Source organism: Paroedura picta, chromosome 9 (genome assembly GCF_049243985.1).
Source record: "Paroedura picta isolate Pp20150507F chromosome 9, Ppicta_v3.0, whole genome shotgun sequence".
In the NCBI taxonomy this organism is placed as follows: Eukaryota; Metazoa; Chordata; class Lepidosauria; order Squamata; family Gekkonidae; genus Paroedura; species Paroedura picta.
The window spans coordinates 10,117,785-10,129,167 of record NC_135377.1 but is presented as its reverse complement, the minus strand read 5'-3'; the positions used below and the strand labels follow the sequence as shown (position 1 = coordinate 10,129,167).

At 47.7% G+C, this 11,383-nt stretch overlaps 1 protein-coding gene across 2 annotated transcripts in view; it reads left to right on the top strand.

Annotated features, from left to right (window-relative positions):
• NSMCE2 (NSE2 SUMO ligase component of SMC5/6 complex) overlaps positions 1–11,383 on the top strand; it is a 222,394-nt gene that overhangs the window by 164,394 nt on the left and 46,617 nt on the right. The gene's annotated exons all lie outside the window — the stretch shown is intronic.

Here is an 11,383-nt window from a genome sequence, read left to right as displayed (position 1 = left end):
AGTCCATGGACATCTGGAGGGCCGCAGTTTGACTACCCCTGACCTAAAGGAAAGTCAGCCCCCTGCAGGTGATTTGTTAATGGTGAACGCACCTATCCTGCCATCATCTGTCCATGGCCAAATTTCAGCCTCGGTTGGCTTCTCTGCTTGGCTGCTCCAAGCCTCAGATGATTGCGAAAATGGGTCTCCAGCTGTCAATGCACTTGGACACTGGTTACCTTCTAGGAACATCCTTGGCTTCCTTTTGCAGTTGTCTGCTGCTCATCAGGTCATGTAATCTGGAAACCTCGGAAAATCAGGCTTCTTCCTGCCCCACGGAGTTAAGTTTGCCGATGGTTCGAAAAGAAGGAGTCAGACAAGTAAAATTAGGCAGCCAATGTTTAGACTCCTAGAATCCTAGAGTCAGAAGGGGCCCTATAGGCCACCTAGTCCAACCCCCTTCCCAAGACTGCATCCGGCTTCTTTGCCGCCGCGTCACGCTGTCTGCTCATATTTAACTTCTGTCCATCCCAAGATCTTAGAATCATAGAATCATAGAGTTGGAAGGGGCCACACAGGCCATCAAGTCCAACCCCCTGCTCAACGCAGGATCAGCCCAAAGCATCCTAAAGCATCCAAGAAAAGTGTGTATCCAACCTTTGCTTGAAGACTGCCAGTGAGGGGGAGCTCACCACCTCCTTAGGCAGCCTATTCCACTGCTGAACTACTCTGACTGTGAAAAATCCTGTGCATACATACACTGCCAGCCAGAAGCGTCTCTCCCACCCAGTATGCACGCTTCTCATTTTTGCGTCCCAGATGTAGAACTCTGCACATCTCCTTATCGAATGACATCTCGTTCTCCTTTTTCATACAGCAGCTACAAAGCCAAGAGTCCAGTTGACCCTCATGGTCATTTCCTAGTGCATCTTGTGTTGCCATTTTCCTTCTGTTTCGTTTATTCACGACCTCCTCCCCAACTTGGTTTGCCTCTCATTCCCACGTCAATATTTCAACCTGGGAAAGTCTCAGTGACGTCCTTCTGTTTACAGTCACAAGAATCTGATGCTGGGCAGAGACTCACCTTGAGCATCTGTTCCAGTAACATCGTGTTGGCTAACCGTTTCTATCAATCTCATCATCTCCTGCACGCTGGATCTTGGATACGGCTTGGTGAAACAAGTCCTCCCCCCCCCTCTCCCCAATTGATCCTTCCATACCTAGAAGAAGAAATCTTCCCTGGCGATGAGGGACAATTTCACATCATTAACGAGGGTTTTGAAATAGGCAGCCCTCCGGGCCGTAATCCTTCGTGGTTTCTCAACATGTTTGCCACCTCAAGACGAAGATGAGTTCTATACATAGAATTGGAAGCCCCATTAAGATGCTGACGATATGCATCAGCGTGATTCTTTCCCAATCAGGACCTGCAAATTCATTATCAGGTATGAAGAAACAAGGGGAAGGCCTTGCCAACTGGAGGCACTGAAGTCTTGTTCCTAACCATGAGAAACACAAGGTGCTTCTATGGAGCATGTCACAGGTTCAGACCCTCTGGCGCGGCCTCTCACGGTTTCACAGGGCTGGTTCAGAGGTAGCGCAATAGAATTATGACATTGCTGTCTCTCAGCCGTGCCATTCCCATCGGAAAACGTCCGTGCATTGGACGGGTTATGAAATGTGCTTCTCTGCAGCTGCTGGGTTTGTATAGCTCCTTCTGCACACATTTCAGCTTCAGTTCTCATTGGAGGCACCTCTCGTGAGAAGAAGGCACCAAGTTCCCCACCCTCCGTTATGAAGGGTTATAAACAGAGCTTGGTCTGTTTAGCCCGGAGAAGAGACGACTGAGAGGGGATCTGATAACCACCTTCAAATATTTAAAAGGCTGCCATGTAGAGCAGTGGTCCCCAACCTTTTTGAGGCTGGGGACCGGCAGGGCAACTGCCCGTCCGCGCCCGCCGCACATGCACGACCGCGCATTGCGCATGCGCAACGGGCCGCACATGCATGCATGTGCCATGCATGGCCAAAATCGCGCATGCGCGGCACTTTTGCGCATGCACAAAAGTGCCGGGCATGCGCGATTTCGGCCACGCATGCACAATGCGCGGGCGCAGCCCTGATTCCCTCCCCCCCCCCTCCTGCAGTAAGAAGCTTCCTGGGCCTCAAGGTTGCGGCCCGGGAAGTTTTTTACTGTGGGGGGGGGCGGGGAGAGGGAGCCGTGGCCCGGCCCCATGGCCTTCGGGCTGCGGCCCGCGGGTTGAGGACCACTGATGTAGAGGATGGAGCAGAGTCGTTCTCTCTTGCCCTAAAGGGACAGACTATAGCCAATGGGATGAAATTGATGCGAAAGAAATTCTGTCTAAACTTCCGGAAGAAGTTCCTGACAGTTAGAGCGGTTCCTCAGTGGAACAGGCTTCCTCAGGAGGTGGTGGGTTCTCCATCTTTGGAAATCTTTAAACAGAGGCCGGATCGCCATCTGACGGAGAGGTTGATTCTGTGAAGGTTCAAGGGGGTGACAGGTTACAGTGGATGAGCAATAGAGTTGGGAGTGTCCTGCATAGTGCAGGGGGTTGGACTAGATGACCCATGAGGTCCCTTCTATGATTCTATGAATTTCCTTTTGCCTGTTAGAACAATCCAGCTGCTTTGCTGGTCTCCATCCACTGATTCCCAGCACACTGTTGTCAACCAGACTTGTGGCGCTTGTAAAATAGCAACATAGGCACCTAAAAGAAGGCTGCTTTCACAAGGGAATACACCGTACAGCTTTTACTGGATTTTCCCCCCAGTTGCGCAGATGTGCTGTGAACCAGGACTATTGCAAGAGCGTCAGCCAACGTCAGCCTGTTCCAAAGTGTCTTCTGGATTTCACGTTTGCATGGGAGAAATCTTGGCATTTTGGGCAGATTTACATGCTTCGCAGATACCTTGAAATTAATTAGCACTTTATAATGTATAATTCTGTTTAGGGTGGTAATGTAGGGGTGCCATCGGATGAACGAAGAAGGCCTTATTTTGTGTTACGTTAAGGGGGCTCAGTGATCCAGGGTGGTGTAGTGGTTAAGAGCAGCGGACTGTAATCCAGAGAGCCGGGTTTGATTCCCCACTCCTCCTCCACATGAAGCCAACTGGGTGACCTTGGGTCTGTCACAGTTCTCTCAGAGCTCTCTCTGCCCCACCTGCCTCACAAGAGGCCTGTCGTGGGGAGAGGAAGGGAAGGTGTATGTAAGCTGCTTTGAGATTCCTTTGTGTAGTGGAGGGCAGGGTATAAAAACCAACTCTTCATCATTCTTCCTTCTCAGAAGACATACAGAAGATTGCACTCATGATGAGATCAATATGGCCACATATATGGTTTCTCTCCCTGTGGTTCCAGTTTAGTTTCATGAGATTTGAGTGGGGACTCCAAACCTGATTCTGTTCCATTCTGACCTCTTGTGGGACTCCAGCTGTTCCTCTGCATAAGCACCCCCCATGTTGCTTCTGATTGCATCATACATTAAAACGCTTTTTCTTGACAGCCGACTGAAATGATATTGTCAGCTAATAAAAACAAGCCTCAGCTACAGAAACTGAAGTCCCACTTCCAATGTCATGCTGGCAACATAAGCATGCTCCCCCCGCCCCAGCCTGTGTAGTAATTCTGTAAAATTGCACCAGAGTCTACGGTGAGTGATCCTAGGCAAATTAATGAACGTAGCCTATAGAGATGTTGTTTTGGGTCTGCAGAAGAAGACATTTTCATACCAAATGGTTTGAATACCAAATTTTCATTCATATCTTTGCAATATGAATTTTTTGTTCATTCATTCATTCATTCATTCATTCATTCATTCATTCATTCATTCAACATATTTATGTACCGTCCTCCCAGAGGCTCAAGTCGGTTTAAATGGAACTGGAAAAAAAACAGTACAAACAACACGATAAATTGAACAATAGCAATACAGCCATAACAGTAGAACAATATAATAATGGAACAACCATGGTGAGAACACCCAATTTTAAATGTAATATACTGATGACCCCGTGGGATAGACATATCAGTGGTGGTTTTTGTGGGAGGGGCCTCAAGAACCAAAAGGAGGTAACTGAATTCAGGTCAAGCTCAACCAATATTGTTGCAAACGTTTCAAATATTTCAATGTACCGTCCCATTCCCACTGCTTCTGTGTACACTGCCCTGAGACATCATGGTGACGGGCGGTATATAAATTCAATGAAGGAATAAATGAATATTATAATAAAAGTTTTACTACCACGACAGCTGTAGGCTCATTGCAACACAAATCTAAGCCGTCCCAAATCTTAACCCTAGGCATTACAGTTCCTGACCCTCTTCTCTTTTTTGCTGCCACATTACAGCTGACTTCTTCTGACCCCGTAGGGCCGTCCAGGCAAGTGATGCTTTAGGATGCTTAGGGCTGATCCTGCGTTGAGCAGGGGGTTGGACTAGATGGCCTGTATGGCCCCTTCCAACTGTATGATTCTGTGATTCACTTTTCTTGGATGCTTTAGGATGCTTCGGGCTGATCCTGCGTTGAGCAGGGGGTTGGACTAGATGGCCTGTATGGCCCCTTCCAACTCTATGATTCTGTGATTCACTTTTCTTGGATGCTTGAGGATGCTTAGGGCTGATCCTGCGTTGAGCAGGGGGTTGGACTAGATGGCCTGTATGGCCCCTTCCAACTCTATGATTCTATGATTCACTTTTCTTGGATGCTTTAGGATGCTTAGGGCTGATCCTGCGTTGAGCAGGGGGTTGGACTAGATGGCCTGTATGGCCCCTTCCAACTCTATGATTCTATGATTCTATGCCCAGACGGGGCTTGCCATTGCCTGCCTCTGCATCGCAACCCAGGTGCACTTGCACATTGTCACCACCAAATCTGTAATCCTCAATTGGCAGCCTTACCTAGAATCATTACTTCACCAATCTCTTAGCAAACATAACCACCCTTCACACACAACCCGATATCTGTTGCTGCACGTCCTGATAAGCTTTACAATTATTCTGATGGATGGTTAATGAACTCCCAAGTCTTCACGACACTTTTTCTCAGCCTTTTTACCATTGAGAAACCCATGAAACATTCTTCAGGCGTCAAGAAACCCCGAAAGTGATGTCAGCAGGCCACGCCTTCCTGTCACACCCCTGGAAGTCACATCTCACCAGAAGTGACATCACCAGACCCCTGCCACAGCACAGGAAGTGAAAGCCCAGAAATATTTTCAGATGGTTTGTGAATAGAACCACAACTGCACTTTGCTTTGGCTACCAGTTTGCTCTCGTTCGCTCGTTCGCTCGTTCATTCATTCATTCATTCATTCATTCATTCATTCATTCATTCATTCATTCATTCATTCACTGTATTTATATATATATGCCATCCTCCCTGTGGTTCAGGGTGGTTTACATAGAACTTAGGGATAAGCACAATTCAACAACTTCAAACAACACAATAATAACAGTAGTCTCAGCAACCAGTAACAACAGTTCCAACAACACTTCCATACAACAATTCCAACACCATTGATGACAACGTCAACCATGGTCCCATAGGTTGGTCGGTCCAAAGGGACTCTGCTGAAACAGGGCTGGGGCAGGCTGATGCCACTCTGTTACCCCCACCCCACCCCCATGCCAACACAAGGATGGAAAAGGCCTATGTTGCTCCATCACGCAGTTAAGTTAAAATGAGAGTACCTACCTCTCTGTTCTCCAGTCGCTCCCATGTGCAATGAGCTTCAGCTTGCAAAGATTTGCATCCCCCTCCACCCGTCATTGGCCATTGGGGGTGGGGGCAGGTGAGCATGACCATATATGGTCATATCAGCCAATAAATTATATCTTAAAAATTAACTCCCACCCATTCGGCGAAACCTTGGTTGAATAAGTTGATCTATGAACTTGGCCCCTCCTGGGTGGCTAACAATGCAAAAGTAAATACATAAAAGTTAAACACATTAGAAAGACAATTTTAACAACATTAATTAAAAGCACTTTAAACCCGATTAAAACATCTCTTTTAATTATGTTGCTGCACCAGTGTCTGAGCAATCGCCTATGGATGTTTCTGATATATTCCAGGGGAGACTCACCACAGGAGGGGGACGGCCCAATGGTATTGCTAGTTATTGGCCCCAACCAAATACCTGGCAGAAGAGCTCTGTCTTGCAAGCCCTTTGGAACTGAGCTATCTCTTGAAGGGCCCACAGCTCTTCCACCAGGTGGGGACAGGGCCGAGATCGACTGAACACAGCACTCTTTGGAGGATATAGTCAGTCAGGTGGTCTCTCAGGTATGTGGTAGGCAAAAAGGTAGACAGATCAAGATGGATAGCTGTGTTAGTCAAGCAGTAGAAAAGAGCAAGACTCCAGTAGTACCTTCAAGATTTACAGAATTTGTGGCAGAGTATGAGCTTTTTTGGGTCATTGCTCACTTCGACAGATACCAGATAGATATATTCATCCATTCTCCATTGGAGGGGACGAATATTTATCCATTCTCCAGCGGAGGGGACAAATATTCATCCATTCCCCAGCAGAGGGGATGAAGCTCCATGGTAGAATGTCCCAGGTTCAATCCTCCAGTCAAAAGAATCTGATAGGAGGTGATGTGAAGGCCCCCTGCCCGGAGACCCACTTCCCCAGTTTGAGGAGACATTGCCGACCTTGATGGACCAAGAGCTATAAGACAGCTTCATTTGTTGGCTCAACATAACTGGGAGTTTACTCAGAACTCCGTTATGCAAGCACCAAAGGTTGTGTCACTTTTTGTCAGCAGAAGATCTCAGAACAATTTATTATTACCGGCATGCTGAACTTTAATGTGGTGTCTGAACGCAATAGTTGGAAGGTGTCTATCTAAAGAAAGTGTTGCTAGCTTTTGGACCGGGCACACATCGGTGTGCAATGCCCGGCCCTTTATATACAGATTTGAGTTGCCATGTTACATAATGCCAATTAGATGCTGCAAAGTTATTGCGACAGAACACTGCAGCTCAGCCTTTCTCAATTGTTTTACCGTTGAGAAACCCCTGAAACATTCTTTGGGCTTTGAGAAACCCCAGAAGTGGTGTGATCGTGCGGAATACGGTTGGGAAGCAGAGCTGTGGACACGCCCACTCGGGGCCCCTCCCCTCCCTCTTCGAGCCCATCATTGGCCATTTGGGAAGGGGAGAGGCGGGTCGACATGACCATATATAGTCATATCGCCCGATACATGTTTAACAAATGTTTATAATATATTAAAAATTAATTCACTCTCACCCATTCGGAAAACCCTTCCAAGGCCGTGAAGAAACCCCAGGGTTTCAGGAAAGCCTAGCGTAGCTAATCAGATCATGCAATCTGATTATTTAGCGAAAGATAGACCCTAACTGTGTGTGGTGCGATTTGCTCATGTCCCAGATTAATTTCAGTACTTTACTGCCCATGTCATTCTTTTTTCTTTTCTTTTTTTAATCGGTCCCACATCTGTGACATTCTAGGAACAGTGAGGATGCACATCTGTGTCAGCACTGCTGTGTGAAGCAGATGCTAGAGATACACATGGAATTTGTCCTGAGCCATCTGGTACGTGGGCAGTGCCTACCTGAAATTAATTAATTCTCAGATGTCTCCTTCTGGTGCAGACAGCATTCCCGTGTAATGTTGATCCAGCAAGATTAACGCAATCAGATTCAAAATAGCTTCAGTGTAGTATCACCTTTTACTGGAGGGCAGGGTGATTGAACGGATTGTACACAGCTGCCATCTGCTACCATCGGTCTGTCTTGTTCAGTGTTGTCTGCTCTGACTGGCAGCAGCTTTTCGGGATCACAGGCAAGAGTGAGGTCTTTCAGAAGAAGAAGAGTTGGTTGTTATGCCCTGCTTTTCACTACCCGAAGGAGTCTCAAAGGGACTTACGATCAGCCTTCCCTTCCTCTTCCCAGAATAGAGCTTTGTGGTTTCCCCTTGTTGCTCATTGTATTGTTGTAGTCCTGTTGTATTGTTTGCTGGATGATTTATGCTTATGGCACACCTCCCTTTTTTCTGTAATCCAACCAGCAAGAAAGGCAGCCTACACACAAACTAAAACGTTAGAAATAATTAGCAAACTGTTGTAAAGGACTTGGTAATCTTTTGTCCCCAGGAGGAGGAGTGAGTAGCTCTTCCTCCTTCCCTGTTCTTCAGAGTCCTAATGGTGGGGTTGGCTGACAATGGGTGGGAGAAAAGGGGGTACCTAATTGGGGGGGGCAGCAATGTGAGAGCCAGTTTGGTGTAGTGGTTAGGAGTGCGGACTTCTAATCTGGCATGGCGGGTTCGATTCTGCACTCCCCCACATGCAACCAGCTGGGTGACCTTGGGCTCATCACGGCACTGATAAAACTGTTCTGACCGAGCAGGATTCTCAGGGCTCTCTCAGCCTCACCCACCTCACAGGGGGTCTATTGTGGGGAGAGGAATGGGAAGGCGACTGTAAGCCGCTTTGAGCCTCCTTCGGGTAGAGAAAAGCGGCATAGAAGAACCAACTATCCTTCTTCAGTCATATCAGGGCTCTCAGCCTCCCCTCCCTCACAGGGTGTCTGTTGTGGGGAGAGGAATGGGAAGGCGACTGTAAGCCGCTTTGAGCCTCCTTCGGGTAGGGAAAAGCGGCATATAAGAACCGACTCTTCTTCTTCAATCATTGCCACCTTGTGATGACATCACTTAAGCCCGACCTAGAAGCGCCAGCATTGCACCTTGGTGGTGCTTTCACACTCATCCCAAAGCTCGGTGGAAACCATAGATCAGAGGTAGACAAACTATGACTCTCCAGATGTCCATGGACTACAATTCCCACAAGCCCCTGCCTGCCTGCTCATGGGAATTGTAGTTCATGGACATCTGAAGAGCCACAGTTTGGCCACGCCTGCCAAAGAGATGGGGGGGGGGGGCCCAGAGTGCTAGACTGTCATCTACGTGTAAGGCCAGTACTTCTGGGCTGTGCCGGAAATGATGTCATGAAGCGGCAACAACCATCTCTGCCTCCCTGTTTCCGCCTGCTGACCAGCGAAACATCAGTGTGTAGCAGCTATTATTGCCAGGAGTATGATGGCCACTCGCAGGCACACTGGCCATGCTGTTTCTCCAGCTCTTCTTCCCCGACGCTCCAGTAGGTACCATTTATGTCTGGTTTAACTGTGACTCTGGTAGTCAAGAACATGGCCGAAACTGGACCACTGCATGCGCCAAGCAGCCATTCATTCACTCACCCACGGTCCACGTCTCTGACAGGCCATCGTTGTACAAATGGCAGCTGAGGATATGCAAAGGAGCACCCGTCAGGTATTCTGCCTGAGAAGACAACAAAAGTGAAGGGAAGGCTTCTGATCTTGCGCACGGAGAGACACACAGTCCGACCTACTTCCACCCAGGGGAGATTCCTGAGACATGCCTGTTGGAATATGTGCTTGGTGTGCAGCAGCTAATCATAGCAAATTACAGAACCAGGAAATATAAAGGCATTCTACTTAAGTTCGGATTTTTTAAACCCCTGGTTGAAAAAAAGAATGTTTATACTCAGATGGTATTTGTAACTCGGACCGTTTCTGCACAGAGGACTCACCCAGTTGTTATGCCACTATGTCCCCTGTTTTTTTTACAATTGAGAGCCAGTTTGGTGTGGTGGTTAGGAGTGCAGACTACTAATCTGGCGAGCCAGGTTCGATTCTACATTCTCCCACGTGCAGCCAGCTGGGTGACCTTGGACTATCTACAGCACTGATAAAACTTTTCAGTAATATCAGAGCTCTCTCAGCCTCACCCACCTCACAGGGTGTCTGTTGTGGGGAGAAGAAAGGGAAGGCGACTGTAAGCCACTTTGAGACTTCTTCGGGGTAGTGAAAAACGGCATATAGGAACCAAATCTTATTTTTTTGCCTGAGGATAGCTCCCCGGAACTATTTCCACTTCCACATAGGGGAGGCTTTGTGCCCCGTTTGCCACCAGATTGTTCCCCTAGATTTGTTTCTGCTCATGATAGCTGAGGGACAGGAAGTAAAAACATCCTACTATAGTTTTTTTGACTTGTCAATCATTGTCACGTGGCAAAACCTCCCAATCTTCTTCAAGCTCCATATTGTTGCATTTCTTGTTGCATTTACAGAGGCTTAAATTCATTTCCCTTAAAGGTAAAGGTAAAGGTATCCCCTGTGCAAGCACCGAGTCATGTCTGACCCTTGGGGTGACGTCCTCCAGCGTTTTCATGGCAGACTCAATACGGGGTGGTTTGCCAGGGCCTTCCCCAGTCATTACCGTTTACCCCCCAGCAGCAAGCTGGGTACTCATTTTACTGACCTCGGAAGGATGGAAGGCTGAGTCAACCTTGAGCCGGCTGCTGGGATCGAACTCCCAGCCTCACGGGCAAAGCTTTCAGGCGGCTGCCTTACCTTTCTGCACCACAAGAGGCTCTTTTCATTTCCCTTATTTTGGCCTTTTTAGGTTCTTGACTAAAACGGACTTTCTCCACTTTTTTACCATTGAGAAACCCTGAAACATTCTTCGGGCTTTGAGAAACCCCAGAAGTGGCACGATCGTGCAGAATATGGTTGGGAAGCAGAGCTGTGTATGTGCCCACCTGGGGCCCCTCCCTTTCCAACCCCCTCCAGGCCCATCATTGACCATTTTGGGAGCGGGTCAGGTCAACATTGACCATATGTGCTCATATCACCTGACAAACGTTTGGCAAATTTATATATATATTATATATATATATTAGAAATTAACTACCACCCGTTCAGAAAACTTTTCCGGGGCTTTCAAGAAACCCCCGGGTTTCACAAAATCCTGGTTGAGAAATCCTGCTCTAAAAGATGCTACAGGATTCAAATCTAGCTGCCAAAGGACTGCAAGGCATGTGAAACCTTATAAAAATTCCATTCGCCTTGAGATGCCGCAGCAGGTTTCACTGTTAAGGTGAGGGAAAACAAATACAGGCACACTGGATTCTTATCTCAATTCAGATGCTAATTTTCTGCATTTCCTCCCCTTAAGTGTTTCTCCCCTGCTCTAATCAAGCTGATTAGGTTCTGCATTGCATTCTTCCAACCTGACTTCCTTCCTGGTCACATCCCGCCCACCTTCTTACTCATATAGAAGGGCTCGGAGATCTCTGTGCCTGCTTGTCTCTGATGAAGGGAGCTTGAATTTCATTGGTCTTCAAGAAGCTGCTGGCCTCCAATCTTGCTCGTGGCCTGCAGGCCATCATGATTCCCCACCTGTAGCAGAAGCCAAAGTGGCTTAAGAACCCCTAGGGAGACCCATCTCTTTTCATTACAGTCTAGGGTTGCCAGCTCTGGGTTGAGAAATTCCTAGAGAGTTGGGTCTTTGGTGGAGATTGGGGAGGACAGAATTTGGGACAAGAGGGGCTTCAGTG